Raw genomic sequence first — 17914 nt, 5'->3', positions numbered from 1 at the left:
TCTTGGAACATTACCAGATATGGACATGAATGAACCCTGGGAAATAAAGGGCTTAATAGCTAGGCATCTGGCAAGGCTATGGGTGGGCCAGATACTAAGTAACGGAGGAATATGATCAGAAGGAGAAAAGACTGCTCTGTATTTCTTATTTGTAAATTCACTACAGGCTACCTCTGACTTGCAGGAACACATCAAAGCAGAACATTGATGAAATGAGTGTTTTTGGCTATGTAGTAGTTGTAGAATTCTAACCTAAAGGACTTAAAAGCCCAGGTTATAACTTGCATTATGCTACCTCCCTGGTGGTGCCATCAAACATTATTATTTCATTAGTTTTGGCGGGGGAAAAGGTGGGGGAGCATGGATTGTCAAGAGAGTGTGGATGTATGCCAGACCTAAATTAGTAGTGCAGTGGTGCCTATTCTCTTGAGCACTGCCCCATATGGTGCATTATGAGTAACTGGGCTTGTTCTCTCCAGAGAAATTACCCACATTTTCTGTAAGTGATTACCGGATTAAGCATGCTCTCCACCTTTAACCCTATTCATGCATCATACTCAGTTAAGGAATTATTTTGCTTCTCAAGCTCTACTCATTAGAACACTTAGAAGTTTTGTCAGCAACATTTACTCTGAGCCTCTGGAGCAACACTCGGTATAGACTAGTGCTGGATTCCAGTTTCATAACAGTAATTAAAGATGTGGACGGATTGAGGACTGAAGTTGGACAATGATTTTCACCTCTCCAACTCACCTCTGCATATTTTTGTTCTAAAATTTGAGTACAGAGTTGTTATGGTTATGAAAGTTATTGAGAGGCTTTTTTCCTCATTTGGTGATTGTACTTCTTTTTAGACCAGAAAAACTAGTTAAGGAAATAAGAGAGTTTCTTATTTTGAATCTCTATTCTGTCAGGGTCTCAAAAACAGTGTATCATACCATTGAGGATATGAAAACAAAGCTAAGAACAATTCTCCTAGGATATGTTCTTAAAGGCCAGTGCTGTCACTTCTTTGTGTGCTTTCTGGATTTTACCACTGACTGTCGATTTTTCATCTTTCTGCAAATTTAATTCTCCTTAGTAATGTTAAGAAATTGACATGTAACGGGTATGTTCCAGTGCCCAGACATTGTTTGATCTTCTCTTTCTATGATCTCAGGCCTTGAAGTCTTGGTTTATTCTCTATGCATTTGTGGTCCCAAACCCAACCTTGAGCAATCTATGCCTACTCTGGGACCCACCCCCCATGACATCTTTTGGAAAACACTCTCCTGTGGCAGCCCCAAATGTAGTGGAAGATAAACCTGTGCTCTTTGGAGAATCTGGTGAATAAGAGAAGAACAAGTCACTAAGATGAGTTCTTAATCATAGGGACCATCCAATAATGTCTAGTGTGACATTAAAACTAAACTCAGTTTTTTGACTGCAGTAATGAAGGAGATGTAATATAGCATTAAGCTGGCAAGGAAGGTCATGGGTTCTGGCTAATCATTTTTGGACTTGATGTTTAAAGAGAAAAGGAGGGATCCCTGGAGAGCTCAGCAGTTTAGCGCCTGCCTTTGGCCCAGGGCGTGATCTCCTGGAGTCCCGGGATCGAGTCCTGCATCGGGCTCCCTGCGTGGAGCCTGCTTCTCCCTCTGCCTGTATCTCTGCCCCCCTCCCCCTCTGTGTCTCTCATGAATAAATAAAATCTTAAAAAAAATAAAGAGAAAAGGAAAATATGTAGAGCAGAAATTATGGAACCTATAATCACCCTCAGAGGAGATTCAGATTTCCTTGGATGTTAATAATTATGTAGTTAAACAAAAGATTTCTGTCATTCCATAGTTTAGATACTGTTCACTTATCTTTCTTGGTCAATGATTCAAGGCACTTGGTTGGGAAGGGGCAGAGTTCCTTGACTGGGAAGAAATTGGGTCTGTCTAGTTCACTTTGCTTTCCCCGACATAGTAGATCCTTATTAAATACTTGTTGGATGGAGGTCCAATCTGACACTCAAATAAATTATATCTGAATATTACTGTGGTGCATACCATTCACAAATGGATGTCAAAATTCATTTAATTAGTGTGTGTGGGAATACTAAGGTTTTTTTTTTTAATATTTTTTTCTTTATTTATTTATGATAGTCACACACACAGAGAGAAAGAGAGAGAGGCAGAGACACAGGCAGAGGGAGAAGCAGGCTCCATGCACCGGGAGCCTGATGTGGGACTCGATCCCGGGTCTCCAGGATCGCGCCCCGGGCCAAAGGCAGGCGCCAAACCACTGCGCCACCCAGGGATCCCAGAATACTAAGGTTTTAAAGACGTCCTGTCTAAGAGTTTTTAAAATTCAATAGTTTTAACCTGGATAAAGGTGGTAGACTTCCTGGTAGACTTCTAGCTTTATAGATTACACCCAAACCTTCTCCCTGGTAGCAATTTCCAGCTGATCTTCATGCCCTTTTGCTCAACAATGGATCATGGTTACCCCATATCCTTTGCAAATGAAGTGAGCTTACTTTGCCAAAAGGCTAATCTGTGGATGTAGGAACATGCAATTAAATGTGCTCATGAGCACATACACACAGCATCTTGCTAGGATGTGGTGATGCTTCACTGGGCATGATTTGGTGTGCAACTCAAAGTTTAATGCAGGGAGAGGAAAAACTACCCTAATATTTGTTTGAAAAGTCTTTTGCCATCTAAATGGCAGTCTAAAGCTAGAAAATAAATTGTAAATTTAGAATATACACTACATTCTGTTTTGTCTCATTCCCTAGTCTTTGTCCACATTTTTAGGCTTTTCATTAGAGCCTCTGAACATCTGATTCACATTTAGGAAAAAGTTAGCAAAGCAGATCTTTCTTATGTATGGATATATCAACAACTTAAGCAGTACTTAAGAGGAAAAAACCAACTTTGCCATCACCCTGCCTTCCCCAAAAAAACTCAACTGAAAAAGCAGTCTAGACCTCAGTCCACTGAATTTAAATTTGGACAACTGAGTCCAACTAACAATTTTTTTTGAGAGGGAGAGAAGGGGAGAATGGGGGTGTCAGAGGGGCAAGAGAGGGAGAGAGAGAATCTTAAGCAAGTTCCACACCCAGCATGCCTAACTGACTGATCCATCCAGATACCCCCAACCAAGAGTTTTTATCTCCAGGGCACAACACATAGTAAATGTTCAATTATGTCACATGATGAATAGATATATGCTTGATTCAGGCTAAAATTAGTAATAAATAGTGAATTGTAATGTTAAGATCAGAAAGTATCCTCAGAAAATAAAAATATATTGTAAAGTCATAGTAATTGATTTGACATTGATGTCAGAATAAACAAATAGATTGAAGGCACAAGGAATTCAAGAATAGATTGCATAGTAAAGTGACATTGAGACCAGTGATGAACAGCTGGACTCTTAAGTATATGTATGATTTGGGACTACTTGGCTAATCATTTGTGAAAAGTGTTATCAGCTTCCTACTTCTCACAAATCGAAAGCGTAAATTCCAGATGGATTAAGACCAAATTGAAAAACAAAGCCGAACTAAATATGAGCATGAGAACAAGTATAAAAGAATATGTTTATAATCTTAGGTTCAGGAAAGGCCTGAAAGGACATATACTTTTAAACAAAGTTGTTTTTTTTTTAATCTTTTGTTTTGTTTGTTTTTAATCTGATAATTCTATTCATTTAGAACTTCAGGACGATAAGAAAATATATTATTCTTTTTTCTCAGGGTGAGGTCATAGGAAAACTTTTTTTTCCATTTTTCATTCAGTCCCTAGAATTAAGGTGCATGTGACTCATTCCTCTGTTTCTCAATATTAGTTTCTGAGATAGGTTAACAATGGGAAATTTGGATAATGTAAAGTGGAGCTTTCAATTGACCATAACAACTCATTCATTCATTCATCCATTCAATATTTAGTATTCTAAGCAGGATCAGTGAACCAAATAATCCCTTGCAGAATTTGTAGCCTAGAAAAGGGAGACAAGAAACTAAACAACAAAGATAATAAATACATTACATATTATATTAGAAATGATAAGTACTGTGGGAAAAAATTATAGTAGGATAAGGAGGATCAGGGGTGCATGGGGACAGGGGTAACAGGTTACAATAACTAAAAAGGGTGGACAGAGTCACTCTCATGGAGCCATGAAATTTGAAAAGGTTATAGAGTTAGCTAAGAAGATTATTAGGGAAAGGATTTCAGGCAGAGGAACTAGCCAGAGCAAAACTCCCAAAGAAATTCATTGTAAGAACTTTAGCTTTGATCTGGGTAAAAAAGGGAGTTGTGTAAGGTTTTGGATGACAACTATTTGACTCATATTTTTTAAAGATTTATTTTATTTATTTGAGAGATTAGAACATATGTATGGGGGGAGGGGCAGAGGGGAAGGGAGATGCAGAGGGAGAGAATCTCAAGCAGACTCACTGTCAAGCATGGAGCCCAACATGAGGCACAATATGAAGACCCTGAGATCATGACCTGAGCCAAAATCAAGAGTCAGACACCCAACCAACTGAGACACTCAGGGGCCCTCATTTCACACACATTTTTAAAGGATCCCTTTGGACATGGTAAGAGGAATAGATTGTAGGAGGCCAAGAGTAAAAGCAGGGAGACCTGCTGGAAGGCTGTGCAGTAGTAAAGGTGAAAGATGATGTGGATTCAGCTGCAATGGTGAAAAATGGTGGGATTGGGGTATATTTGAGCCAACAAAGTTACCAACAAAGTAAGGATTGGGTATGGAATATAATGAAAAGGGAAGAGTAAGGGTGAACTCCAAGACCTTAGTCCTAAGGAACTGGAAAGTTGGAGTTGCCATCATGAGCAGGTGCTGCAAATTTGTGGAGGTGGGAGGAGGTTAGGTCAGGAGTTCAGGTTGGATATGTTAACCTTGTGATCTCAGTTAGACATCCAAATGGAGAGTCACTTACTAAAAGTGAGGTAAGGGAAATCTGGAAGTAGAATAAAATAAGACATCGATAGCTGTAACCCAGGCCAAAATGATAAGACCTTAATAGACCTTAATAGGAAGGAACCCATCCTGGATTATTTGTAATAATAATAGAATTAGTAGCAGAACAAGTACTTAGAATGTATTGGCACTGTGCTGAACATTATCTTGAGTATCACAGCAACTCTATGAAGAATTAGCTATTATTTTTCCTATTATAAGGATGAGAAAATGGAAGCACTGAGAGATTAACAGGCCTCATGCCCCCAGCTAAATGTAGTAAAGCCAGGCATCACAGCAGAATGGGTCTAATGGTGGAGCCTAGGAAGTTCTAATGATGGAGCCCAGAATCTTAACCAGTCTGCTTGACCATGTAGCAAAATGACCAGATGGCTCCTGATGACAGGAAAAGGTGGTGGAAGAATCAGAGATCCCACCAAGAACTCTAGGTTTGGAGATTAAAATGATAACACTGTTGAAATGTGTAGTTGAGAAAGAGAGGAAGTTTAAAGGGGGAAATAAATTTAGTTTGAGATGTGTTGAGTATGTCAATATGGCATACACAGATCAATTTCCCCAGAGCTAAGATGGGATTTAATGGGTCACAAGTGAACCCATTTGTAGGCCCAATCTATAAATTTGTTAGTTAAGGGGAGGAGGTAGTAAAGCCAATCTTCAAATTTAAAGACACACATTATTTTTGTTAATTTGATCCTCTCTGTTGGATTTACACTAAGATAAATAATTTTTTAACAAGTAACATATTTCTTCTTCCTGACATTAAGGACATCCACTCAGTCAAGTGACAGGTAAAATGAAAAATCTAGAGAACATAAGTTATCATTGTTCTGTATTCAGCAGAAAACTTTGGTGGTAACTTAAGCTCCTTGCAAGGCTCAGCTATTTCCAGATGCTGGACCCAGCCTTGTGGTTACTCAACAAACACCTTCACCCCTCCTTATTTACTATGTCAACAACCCATAGTCCTGTCTTCTCCCTTACCAAAAAGCCTGAGTCAATTGCTGAGGTAATTACCATAGGTAACTACATTAGGACAGTGGCCAAACTATCCAGAAATGGAATGACATGGACTATTGGGCAGTGAAATACATTACAAACTGGTCAATCTCTGTAGACCTGGCCAGGGGCTCCTTCAGCAAAAATAAGGAAGGCAAGAAAAGAGAAAGGCCCTACTTGAGCAGACATATGTTTTTTTAAATAGTCATAATTGCTTCTGTTTATTGAGTTCTGACTCTCTGCCCAGAAGTGAGCTAAGAGCTGTCAAGAATTATCTCCTATAATCCTCACAACCCTGTAAAGAGGTACTATTATTGTGTGCCCTTTGAAGATGAGGAAACTGAGGCTTAGGGAAGGGATGTAATTTATTCATGGACACAGGCTAATCATAGGGAAAAAATTCAAACTGAGGTTTGAGAATTCTATAGTAATCCAGTCTCAAGGTAACTCCAAGGCTTGGACTGAATCTCACACTACTGTACTAATCTGCCTTGTAAGAACAACCACCATGACAAAATGCCTTTGACATTTTACAGACCCAAACTGGAATAGTCAAGGGAAGTACCTCTGAGAATGTGCTGCTGGTTGGACTGGCCATACAGGCAGCATCAGCCCTGCCTCTGGAATGCCAAAACTCCCCTCTCTGCATTGTCAGCCCAGCAACCTGAAACCCATTTCTGACTTGGAGACCTAAATCTTACATAACCCTTCACTGTCTCTTCTCCTTTTATAGACCCATGATTTCATGCCATGATGAAGTCAAATAACCCAGGCATTAGTTTCTGTTGCAGCAGCTGAACACAAGCCATCAAGGGAAACCATTGTCCTTTGGTCCAGATCAACCAAGCAAGCATGAAACTATGATGGAAAGGTATGGTATTTCCTGGGGCTAATGAAACAAAGTTAGCCACCCCAAGTGCCCTGTCTCTATATTGTAACTTGGACGGCCAAGTTTTGTACTAGTGCTAGGGGGTGAGTTAACCTGGAAGTCATTCTCTCATTTAGAAATGTTGCTACTGTTCCATCAAGTTCTGTAGAAACCAGACTCCTTTTAGCTCTTGGTTTCATATCTATAACCTTATTTGCTGTAGGTCAAAAGTTGAGAGTGGACATTGACTTTCAGATCCTGGGATAACTAGCCCCAGGGGAGAAATGATGTCTATCCTGACATTAGACCCCTCTGGGAGGCATCTTCCTTACCCCTTCTTGAGATAAAAGTGTCACTTTCAGAGGACTGTAATTCCCTGGTCCAGGGCTAATGGAAACAGCTGTTGTTTTGAATCTTGGAACTTTGATTAATGTTTACATTCAATGTCTCATCTGCTCTAGTCCTGAGGTTTTGCTCAAATCACAGTACACATTGTCTCATTCTTCAAAACTGTCCAAATGTTCTCTTTTAGGATGCTATGTTTATAAGGAATAGGGCCTCCCATTTTCCTCCCTCTAATGTGAATCCTGAGTTTCTGCCTTCACAGGAACTCCATTTCATTGATTCATGTGTAATTGTGTACGAGGTCATAAATAATGGGCTAGGAAAAAAGATGAGGCTCAAGAGAAGGAGACCAAGATGCCTATAAAGAAGAGAATCTCTTATCTGACCCAAACCAACACTTCCCAAGAGATGAAGTCATCTCTCATTCAGGGCTTCTGGTGAAAGTGTTGAAACAACAGCTAAGCCACGTCTCCATCCTTAAATTCCAGCCTGGGCCCTTGCCTAGGTACAGGATTTTGTCAGCCAAAGCTAGAGAACAGCCACACCTTGTCTTAATGATTTTTGCCTAAAGTCTGTCCCAGCCATTGACAATCCAAACTAGAATAATCATACACATCACCACAGACTGATGCAGAATATCTTAACCTGATTTCCTGTCAGGTTCTGAATAAACCTTCTAGTATCTACCCTGATGACTCTTCCTCTGGCTTAAATTGTTTTCCAGGGAGTTGCTTGAGTTCATTCCACATGTGAGTTGAACCTTTCCAGGACAGGCGGGGGATCATCAGGCACAGGTGAAGTCCTAGGTCCTGCAACAGGGGTTTAGGAGCCATAGAATTATTGGATGCAAACCAAGGAAGGGTGTTCCTTATCCCTTTGTCAAAAGATCAGAGGGGGCTTCTGGCCATGGCTAAAATCCAGTCACAGAAACTCAGTGTGGAATGTACTCAGTCAACTAGAGAATGTCCAGCAACTGAAGAAAAGATCAGAGTGACATACTCTTTGTAGAGAAATAGTACATGCTTTTTTAGAAGGAGTGGAAAAGGCAAGACCCTTTCTGCACAGTCACATGGGGTATAGAATGGGAACACAGTTTAGAACCTGGATTCACCACTGGATAACTTGAGGGAAGTCACATAATCTCTTTGGGACACAGTTTTTTCTTCTGTAAAATGAGTTTGATATTACTTATCTCACAAAGTGCTTATAAAGATCAAACGAAGCAAGTATTTTGCATGGTGCTTGTCAAGTAGGACACACTCAAAACAAATGTTGGTAGAGTTGTTTCTGCTTCCTGAAGTTCATATTAATCCCAGATCATTTTGAGTTCTACCACTCTCATACCTGGGCAAGTGAGGCCCTGCACTTTGGGGTGCCTCCCTCAAAGTTTTCTAAATCCCTCTCTGGTGGTTGCTGGCAGTGCTGTCCAGCTTGGACTTGGTCCATTATGGGCGCCAAATTCTGTTTTCACCTCTTTGGGGCACTCAGACTATCCATACTCTTCCCTCCCCAACATGGGTTTAATTATATGCCCTAAGGAGCTCTAAGACTCACATCTGTGGGGTTGTCCAAGGTTACTGTGGCCAGGATCAGGTCCCTGGAAGGCGGCCTCATGAATAGATTACTCCAATTGGCCAATGTGATATTTCCTTGAGGGATCCTGCAAAACTAAGCAGCCAGAATGGTGTTGACATGCTGACTTTGGGTGATTCTAAATTTTTAGACAGGGGCCCTGCAAAAAATATTTGCCCAGAGGCTCTGTAGGCTCTAAGAGTGGCCCTGCTTTTAGGCCAATAATAGTTGTCCCCACAGGTGGCTGGACTATGTGGGATTTAGTGACATAGTAATTATTTATATGCTAGCTATCAAAATTATCAAATGTTTGGGCTCTAAAAAGGGCAGCAATTTAAAATATTGTTTTCAAATTAAAATTGTGGTATCATCCTCATTTCCCTCCCCTTTCTACCAGAGTCCTGTCTCTCTCACTCTGTCATCAAATCCAGTAGGTTCTAATTCTGTGTGTCTCTCATATGTAGCCCTTGTTTCTGTCCCTGTTGTCTTAGTCCAGATGTCCAAGGTGCCCCTTTCCCCCTGGACTATTGCAGTGGTCTCACAGCTTCCAAATTCTTCCCACACCATTCTATCTCCCACAATGACCAGGAAGGAAGAAAAGGAAGAACCTATAAAAATAGGTTATCATTTATAGAAGTGCTATTCACAATGGTCAAAAGGCAGAAACAACCTAAATGTCCATCAACTGATGGAGTGATAAACAAAATGTGGTATGTCCATAAATGGAATATTATTCAGCCATAAAAGGAAGTATTGATCCATGCTTCAACATGGATGAATCTCAAAAACATATGCTAAGTAAAAAAATACAGCTGGGAAAGGGTACATATTATGTGATTTTATTTACATTAAATATCCAGAATAGGCATCTTCATAGAGATTGTGGTTGGCAGGATATGGGGTAGGAAGAATTACAGAGTGATGGCTTAGTAGGTATAGAGTTTCTCTTTGTAGGGTGATAAGAGTGTTCTGGAACTAGATAGTGGAGATGGTTCATAATGGAATGTACTAGATACTTCTGGATCTAGTAGTTAAAATGTTAAATTATTAAAAATTGTGTATTGTTAAAATGGTAAATTCCGTGTTCTATGCTAGCACATAAAAAAATGTGTTATCAAACTGGTCACTGTTGGGACGCCTGGATAGCTCAGTGGTTGAGCATCTGCCTTCAGCTCAGGGCGTGATCCCAGAGTTCTGGGATCGAGTCCCACATTGGGCTCCCTGTATGGAGCCTGCTTCTTCCTCTGCCTGTGTCTCTCTCATGAATAAATAAACAAAAGCTTTAAAAAGAAATAACTGTTTGTTACGTTATGGGCATCCAGGGCTCAGTCCTGCTAGGACCCTTTGCAAAGCCAAGAAGAATATACTTCAGAATTGTCCATCCTGAAGGAGACCAGAGGGAGCATTTATCTACCAGATCCTGGTCTCCAAGGTCAAGGGATTACCCCTTGGGGTACTAACTTTCTTTCTCGTTTAGGTTTGTATATGTGTGAGTGCATAGCAGGTCAGAGAAGTGCTGGAGCAGAGGGTGAGAGATTTGTGTTGAGGTAGAGGCACAGTGCTATTGGGTCACACCTGTGGGAAGGTACAGAAATAGCTAGAGTCGGGATGCCTGGGTGGCTCAGTGGTTAAGTGTCTGCCTTTGGCTCAGGGCATGATCCCAGGGTCTTGGGATCGAGTTCTGCATCAGGCGCCCTGCATAGAGCCTGCTTCTCCCTCTGCCTGTGTCTCTGCTTCTGTCTCTGTGTCTCTTGTAAATAAATGAGTAAAAAAAAATTTTTTTTAAAAGAAATACTACGGATGCATACTCCTAGAAGTAGAAAGTAAACACAGAGGAGAGAGAAACAGGAAAGAGATCTGGTGGGTTCTTACCACAACTGATCTTCACTTAAGCTTCAGTGTTGTCATCCTGTCTCTCTTTAAAACAACCTCATGTCTCCCTCTCCACCACAGCCACCTATTGTTCAAGCTTGCCTCCCCAATTTCTTCAGCAGGAATCTTTCTTCCACTGCATCAAGATGTCTAGGTAATTAAGATCTCTACTTTCTCTCCAGCCTTCGGCCTCATCCTGCCCTCATCATTCTCCCCAGACTAGTTTAGAATCCATGGTTCATAATTTTAGTCACTCTCTCAAGCAGTTCTAGATTCTTGCTCCTTAGCACTTTATACCATTTATCTGATCAAATCCCAACCCCTGATTAAATCAACTCCCAGGTTTCTCCACAGTTAATCCTGGGATAAGCCCCACTGGAGAGTGACAGGGCAGCTCACTGTGGTAGAGGTTAGCAGCTCCCTCACTACCTATTACTACCTGCTACCATAGAGACCATATCCCTCCTCCAGCTAAGGTGAGTCTCTCCAGCTGGAGTCTGGGTCCTGTTCCTCATATCTTTTTTTTTCTTATTTATTTATTCATGAGACACACACAAAGAGAGAGGCAGAGACATAGGCAGAGAGAGAAGCAGGCTCCATGCAGGGAGCCCGATGTGCAACTAGATCCTGGGACTCCAGGATCAAGCACGCCCTGGGCTGAAGGCAGGCACTCAATTGCTGAGCCACCCAGGCATCCCTTCCTCATATCATTTCAAAAGCCTTATTCTCTGAATTATTCTAGAAACCATAAAATGATGTTTGTGGCCCACAGATGTAACCTGTGTTTGGCCCATATAGGTTTGTTTCCCTTTTATTTTAATTATGGTCAACTAGTATTCGATAAAGGAGGAAAGACTATCCATTGGAAGAAAGACAGTCTCTTCAATAAATGGTGCTGGGAAAATTGGATATCCACATGCAGAAGAATGAAACTAGACCACTGTCTTTCCCCATACACAAAGATAAACTCAAAATGGATGAAAGATCTAAATTTGAGACAAGATTCCATCAAAATCCTAGAGGAGAACACAGGCAACACCCTTTTTGAACTCGGCCACAGTAACTTCTTGCAAGATACATCCACGAAGGCAAAAGAAACAAAAGCAAAAATGAACTATTGGGACTTCATCAAGATAAGAAGCTTTTGCACAGCAAAGGATACAGTCAACAAAACTAAAAGACAACCTACAGAATGGGAGAAGATATTTGCAAATGACGTATCAGATAAAGGGCTAGTTTCCAAGATCTATAAAGAACCTATTAAACTCAACACCAAAGAAACAAACAATCCAATCATGAAATGGGCAAAAGACATGAAGAGAAATCTCACAGAGGAAGACATAGACATGGCCAACACGCACATGAGAAAATGCTCTGCATCACTTGCCATCAGGGAAATACAAATCAAAACCACACTGAGATCCCACCTCACACCAGTGAGAATGGGGAAAATTAACAAGGCAGGAAACCACAAATGTTGGAGAGGATGTGGAGAATGGGGAACCCTCTTGCACTGTTGGTGGGAATGTGAACTGGTGCAGCCACTCTGGAAAACTGTGTGGAGGTTCCTCAAAGAGTTAAAAATAGACCTGCCCTACGACCCAGCAATTGCACTGTTGGGGATTTACCCCAAAGATTCAGATGCAATGAAACGCCGGGACACCCACACCCCGATGTTTCTAGCAGCAATGGCCACAATAGCCAAACTGTGGAAGGAGCCTCGGTGTCCATCGAAAGATGAATGGACAAAGAAGATGTGGTTTATGTATACAATGGAATATTCCTCAGCCATTAGAAACAACAAATACCCACCATTTGCTTCAACGTGGATGGAACTGGAGGGTATTATGCTGAGTGAAGTAAGTCAATCGGAGAAGGACAAACATTATATGTTCTCATTAATTTGGGGAATATGAATAATAGTGAAAGGGAATATAAGGGAAGGGGGAAGAAATGTGTGGAAAATCAGAAAGGGAGACAGAACATAAAGACTCCTAACTCTGGGAAATGAACTAGGGGTGGTGGAAGGGGAGGAGGGCGGGGGGTGGGGGTGAATGGGTGACGGGCACTGAGTGGGGGCACTTGATGGGATGAGCACTGGGTGTTATTCTGTATGTTGGTAAATTGAACACCAATAAAAAATAAATTTATTATAAAAAAATAATTTTACTTACAATAATGAAAAATGAAAGGTAAAATCCATCCTTTTTTAGTGTGTAATTCCACAAGTTTTGATCAACACATACATTTGTATGCACACTAGTATCATAATCAAGAACAGTACCCTCACCCCCCAGAATCCCCTGTACTTCAGGCAAATATTCAGAAGGAGCCTGTATGCTCCAGTCTCTGCAGTTCCTCTGCTGTTTCTCATATCCCACTGCCTCACGCATTTAGGTTACCTAGCTAGGCCCCTGGGCATTTGAATTTGAGGTCCCTGGATTATTCCTTCTCTTTCCTACATTTTTTAACCACTCCCTTCCTATTCATTCTTTCCTATCAATACCTAATCATACTTAGTTCTCCTCCATTAAGGAAAAGCTCTCTTTTGGCCTCTCCAGACACTACCCTTCCCTCACAACCAACTTCTTAAAAGAGTTGTTATTTGGGTACCCTTTCGTCAAATTCCCCCTTGTAGGCCTACAGTTCTCCTAATACCATCTAGGTAAGAAGTTTTTTCTTTCTTTGGAAAAAACAAGAGCAAGTTAAACCAATATTTGCTGTATCTTTCTCAGATGGCAAATTTCTCCTGTTGCTCCAAATGGAACATATAACACTGCTTCAGAATTTTGGTAAGAAATTTTTACCCAGGGATGCCTGGGTGGCTCAGTAGTTGAGTGACTGCCTTTGGCTCAGGTCATGATCCCAGGGTCCTGGGGGGAGCTGCTTCTCCTTCTTCCTGTGTCTCTGCCTCTCTTTGTGTCTATCATGAATAAATAAATAAAATCTTTATTAAAAAAAGAAATTTTTACCCAAATCATGCCGACTTGCTCTTTCATGTTAAAATTACAAATAGTACAAGACCAGCCATGGGCTCAAGTGAAGGAATATGTTTAGAGCAATGTTATATCTACAAATAAATCTGCCTCTACTGTCTCTTTGAAGAAATCACCCAGTGTGAGAAACCCTGTGTTTTCTCCCATAAAGTGAGAGATCCAGATGGACTCGGATATTTGGAAAAGAAGAGAGAGAGAAAAAAACAAAAAAGACCCCCCCAAAAAAACAACAACCCAACCCTGCCATCTCATTTTCAGATGGTTGAAACAAAGGTGGTGTGTGTGTGTGTGTGTGTGTGTGTGTGTGTGTGTGTGTATTCAAGTGAGAGAGAGAGAGGGAGGAAGAGAAAAGAGAGAGAGAGAATATGCAGAAGCTGGGGGAGGGGTGGAAGGAGAGGGAGGGAATCCCAAGCAGACTCACACTGAGCTTGGAGCCCAATGCAGGGCTCAATCTCACCATCTTGAGATTATGATCTGAGCCAAAACCAAGAGTTAGACATTCAACTGACTGAGCCAGCTGAGCACCCCAAAGGTGGGTAATATTTAAATGTTATTGAATATTGTTTTTAGTAGAAAATAAAGGGACAGTGAAAGAATTCTCTTCAACTGGCTTCTACCTCTTGGTGTCCTGAATTTCTCCCTTTGCTAGTTACTTTTATTTTTTTTATTTTTTTATTTTTTATATTTTTTTCTTTATTTATTTATGATAGTCACACAGAGAGAGAGAGAGAGAGGCAGAGACACAGGCAGAGGGAGAAGCAGGCTCCATGCACCAGGAGCCCGATGTGGGATTCGATCCCGGGTCTCCAGGATCGCGCCCTGGGCCAAAAGCAGGCGCCAAACCACTGCGCCACCCAGGGATCCCTGCTAGTTACTTTTAAAAGAATGAAAATGAAGCCTGGCAAAAGGAAAGGAAGTCCATCCCAACTCTGCCCACATTCACTAGATCCATTCTCTCCCACCATCTCTCCATCAAAATCTTTTTCCCCAGGGTCCAGTCATCTCCATACCACAAGCTGATGGACACTTTTCAGACTTCATGTCACTTGATGGCTTGTCAGCACTGCATACTGATAAGGACTTCCTTTTTCTTGAGATACTCTTTCTTTGGCTTCTTGGAACAACCACCTCCTGGTTTTCCTCCTACCTCTCTGGCACCCTCCAGGGCCATTTTCTCTACCCACCCTTATATGCTGGTGTTCCTCAAAGATCTGTCCTAGTGCTCTTCTTACTTTACAATCTTTCTCAGGCATACACATCCAAGCCCTCGACTCCCAGGACTATCTTCCTATGTCTTGAATCCAGACTTGTCTTCTAAGCTCCAGATTCATCTGTTCAACAGCCTAATCAGACTCTCTGTTTTATGTCTAAAGGGCATTTCAAACCCCACCACTAATCCTGAACCTGACCCTTATTCTGACCATACAAACTTGGTCCTTATCCAATGTTTCCTTTTTAAAAAATTTTTATTTAAATTCAATTTCATCCAGTGTTTCCTATTTGAAGAACAGCATCACTACCCACCCAGAGACATGAACCTAGAGAACTTAGGACTCAAAACATCTCCTTTTCCCTCACTCCACATATCCAATCAATCACCATGGCCTGTCAGTTTTACCTTCTAATGTCTCTAGCATCCTTCACTGAGAACACCTCTAATGCCAATACCCTGGTCCAGGCTTCTATTATTTCTTTCTTGTTTCACTTCAGGGGTTTCCTTCCATCTATCTTTTCACTTCCATCTATCTTTTTCACTTCCCATGGTTTCCTTCCATCTATCTTTGCCCCTGACCATTGTTCCTCCACCCTAAAGTCAGAATGATCTTTTTAAATACAAATCTGACATTTTTCTGCCCTACTTAAAACCCTTAATGGCTTCCGATCACCACAACCCCAAAACAAAATCTCTGACCTTCATCTCATCTTATGTTTTCCTTTGCTCAAGGTACTTTAGTCACACTGACCTTCTCTCAGAAATGTTAGGGGATTCACACCTGCTTCTTTCCACCTTAGAGTGTTGTGTGTGTGTGTGTGTGTGTGTGTTTAAAGATTTTACTTATTCATTCGAGAGAGAGAGAGAGAGAGAGAGAGGAAGAGAGAGAGAGAGAGGCAGAAACACAGGCAGAGGGAGAAGCAGGCTCCATGCAGGAAGCCTGACGTGGGACTTGATACCTGGTCTCCAGGATTATGCCCTGGGCTGAAGGCGGCGCTAAACCGCTGAGCCACCGGGCTGCCCAACCTCAGAGTGTTTTTTACAGCTGTTCCCTTTGCAAGAAATGCTCCTCACCATTCAACAACATCTATAAAACAAAGTGAAAGTTCTTTTCCCATGGGAGCTTTTCTGTCTTTACCCTCCACCCTTCCCCAGACCATTGAGGTCCTCTTGAAATACGGTTTCAGAACAGTCTTCATTGCTCACTTGGAGCTAAGTTGTTAGTTCTGAGAGGTCTATCTCCCTTGGTAGAATACAAGTTCCATGAGTATCTCCCTTGGTAGAATATAAGTTCCATGAGTATAGGAACTATGTCTGTTATTTACTGCTGCATTTTGGTATCTAGTTAAGGGCCATGCTAATGGAAACTCTCAATAAAAGTGTTTGTGAAATTAATCTATAAAAGACTTTGTCTAAACTTTTTTTTAAAGATTTTATTTATTTATTCATGAGAGAGACACACACAGATAGATAGGCAGAGACACAGGCAGAGGGAGAAGCAGGCTCATGCTGGGAGCCCGATGTGGGACTTGATACCTGGTCTCCAGGATTATGCCCTGGGCTGAAGGCGGCACTAAACCGCTGAGCCACCGGGCTGCCCATCTAAACTTTTAAACAATCTGAAAGGAATCACTCCAGACAACACTTGGGGTTGCAGAATTCCATCTGGGAAATAGCAGCAGCCCCTAACAACTTGCTTGAGCCTCCAGTGGTGCTTGATACAGACACTCTTCACTAATAACCGTATGTCTACTCCACTAAAAGCCATATGTCCTGGGTATTGGTTAGGGAAATCACTACTGTTTCTAAGTACGTAAACTCTGGAATTCATAGTACTGTCCATTTGAGGAGCAGCTAGGTCCAAAATCAGTGCCTGTAATTAATTTGAAATTGCTACTTTCTCAGGCCTACTACATCTTCAGAAGACATGTCTTTCAGCCCAAAGCCTAAAGATGCTCACTGTATCTTTGTTTCTCCAAAGGATGGCTGTCTCCTTGAGGTGCCCCTCAAGGGAATCCCCCAAGACAGATTCTGGGTATACTATATAAACCACATTTCCTGTCATGTCATCCTAAACATACCTTTCTAATTTGATGAAAGTCTGTTTAATTTATCCACAGAACCTAAAACAGTGCCTGGCACATAACAGCCGCACTCAATAAATCTTTGTGGATGAACAAGTGAAATGCATGCAGACTATGAGAGCATTTATGAAGGAAGTTATCCAGAAGAAAGGAATGCTTAAGCTAGAGTTCTAAAGAAAGAGGAGTCATTAGCTAGGAGAATAAAGGACGGGAAAATACTCCAGGAGGATGCATGTAAGGTGTTGGACAGGGAGAAAACAGATGCCCAAGGAATCAAGAAAGCTCAGAGGAAATCCCAAACTCCTAATCATAGTTTATATGGCCAGTGGGGATGGCTTCTTCTTTTTCTTCTCTGACCCCTCCGTCCAATAATTCCCCCCACCAACCTCACCCCACTCCCACTGGCTACCTTTTCCCTCAACAGATGTTTGACAAATATTTGTCAAATGAATGACTGGCTGCAACAGAGAGAGAATGAGGAAAAGGAAAGCAGAGTTAGAACATGCAAGACCATATTGTGTCTTTTGGATCTTACTCTAAGAGGAATAAGAAGATACAGAAGAATTTGAGCAAGGGACTCATATGATAATCTTTGCTTTTCTATAAGATTACTCTGGCTAGTTGTATGTGTGTTCAAAGAGTGGCAATGGGAAGCCAGTTAGGAGATAGAGTGGTCTAGGAGAGGTGATAGTGAACTGGACTCATGATGGGGGGGTGGGGGTTAGAATAAAAAGAAGTAGAGGAAGCTAGCTTATATTCAGCCTGAAGAAGTAACGAAATTTGGTTGTAGCATAATTTATGGGATTAACACATCTAAAAAAAGAACAAAAATATTTTTTGGCCAGAAAAGCTTATGCGTTGTTGGTGGCAGGATTAGGCATTCCCTCCACTAGGTTTTAGATGTTTAGACATAACTCCTCCATTATTCTTCCTCCATCATTTTCAAGGGTCAAAGGAACAACCTGGAAAAAGAGGTATTAGGAGACCAACC

The sequence above is a fragment of the Vulpes vulpes genome, chromosome 15 (assembly GCF_048418805.1).
Source record: "Vulpes vulpes isolate BD-2025 chromosome 15, VulVul3, whole genome shotgun sequence".
Lineage (NCBI taxonomy): Eukaryota > Metazoa > Chordata > Mammalia > Carnivora > Canidae > Vulpes > Vulpes vulpes.
The sequence above is the reverse complement of the archived record's forward strand: the minus strand, read 5'-3'. Positions refer to the sequence as shown.